This window comes from Belonocnema kinseyi, chromosome 1 (genome assembly GCF_010883055.1).
Source record: "Belonocnema kinseyi isolate 2016_QV_RU_SX_M_011 chromosome 1, B_treatae_v1, whole genome shotgun sequence".
Lineage (NCBI taxonomy): Eukaryota > Metazoa > Arthropoda > Insecta > Hymenoptera > Cynipidae > Belonocnema > Belonocnema kinseyi.
The window spans coordinates 126,316,548-126,318,196 of NC_046657.1; the positions used below are offsets into that span (position 1 = coordinate 126,316,548).

General features: G+C 26.2%; 1 long non-coding RNA gene across 1 annotated transcript in view; it reads right to left on the minus strand.

Annotated features, from left to right (window-relative positions):
• LOC117177511 overlaps positions 1 to 1,418 on the minus strand; it is a 2,503-nt gene extending 1,085 nt beyond the window's left edge. The window contains exon 1 of the long non-coding RNA XR_004467747.1: positions 1,252 to 1,418. This is a non-coding gene — a long non-coding RNA (uncharacterized LOC117177511). The remainder of the gene's footprint in view (positions 1 to 1,251) is intronic.
• Positions 1,419 to 1,649: the final 231 nt, after the last annotated feature.

The following is a 1,649-nucleotide window of genomic DNA, read 5'->3' on the forward strand; positions in this document are numbered from 1 at the left end:
TTTGGCGAGAAAAAAATTCTTTTAAAATAAAAATATAAATTTTAGAAAAAATTTGGTAAGTTCCTTCTCGAATAAAAAAAAATTTTCTCAGTTTTTTTTCGAGTTAAAATTAATAAATCAATTTCACGAAAACGCTGGAAGATCTGTTAGAATAAGAAAATAAATTTCCCGAAAACTTTCTAAATTATTATTTAAATTAAAATTTTTAAAAAATACACGGAAATTCGCTAAGTTCTTTTCCGAATTAAAATACAGACATAAGTTCGTTTATTTCATTAAATTAAACAACTAAACTTTCGATGTTCTTTTTCGCATTAAAGTAAAAATAATTAATTTCACGAAAACTTTTCTAATTTAATGAAAAATGATTGTCACAAATTCTTTGTTTGAATTCAAATTAAAAAAATAAGTTAGTTTTTTAAGTTAAAATACAAAATTAAATTTCAGGCAAAATGTTGTACATAAAGTGAACACATAAATTTTTCGAAAACTTTTTATGTTCGTTTGTGACTTAAAATAAAAATATATAAATTTCACGAAAACTTTGGAAGATCTTTTAAAATGGAAACAAAAATTAATTCGACGAGAACTAAATTCTTTTTAAAAACATATATAAATTTTAGAAAAAATTGGTAAGTTTCTTCTCGAATAAAAAAAATTCTTAGTTTTTTTTCGAATTAAAGTTAATAAATCAATTTCACGAAAACGTTGGAAGATCTGTTAGAATAAGAAAATAAATTTTACGAAAACTTTCTAAATTATTTATAAAATTGAAATTTAAAAAAAAAACACGGAAATTTGCTAAGTTCTTTTCCGAATTAAAATACAAAAATAAGTTCCTTTTTCTACTAAATTAAACAACTGAACTTCCGATGTTGTTTTTAGAATTAAAGTGAAAAAAGTTAATTTCACGAAAACTTTTTTGATTTAATAAAAAAAATTAATTTAAGTAAGTCTTTTTTCGTATTGAAATTAAAAAAGCATTTTTTTAATTAAAATAAAAAATTAAATTTCACGAAAATTTTTTTAAACAAATTGAAAAGAGAATTTCTTAACGTCTTTACAGACTAGATGAAGCCATGAATTAAAAAAATTTTCATAAAATTTCTTATGAAAAAGTCAATAAGATTTTTTTAACTCTATCTAGTCTGTAAAGACGTCAAGAAATTCTGTGTTTCTATGATGATAAAGCAGATACCTTAAAAAAGTGCATAATGTTATAATTAAAAATAACGTATAGTTTTTGCTTACCACCACATCCATGGCAACATCCTACATGATTTGCGTTGCACCCTCCACCTTGTTCTATGCAACCTTCCTTCGGCTTTGTCTTCGGCTTCTTCGGCGGCTTGGACGGCTTGGACGACGACTTTGGCTTCTTGGATTCTTCAATGCAATCAAGGCCTCCAATCAGCAAAAAGATACAAAATAGGGTGAGCAATGCCACAAGTGGAAGTTTCATTTTCAAGCTTTGCGATGAACTGAAGATTTTTCCAAATCCTTACGCATCTTATATACTGAAATCATGCCCCCACTCCGGAAATTGCAGTAGATGAGAGTCAGCCAGTATCAGACAATATTGAGGGAGAATTTCGTTTTCGAGGAAATGTGTACTATTTGCTTTTTTCACAAGCTTCTATTTAACTTCT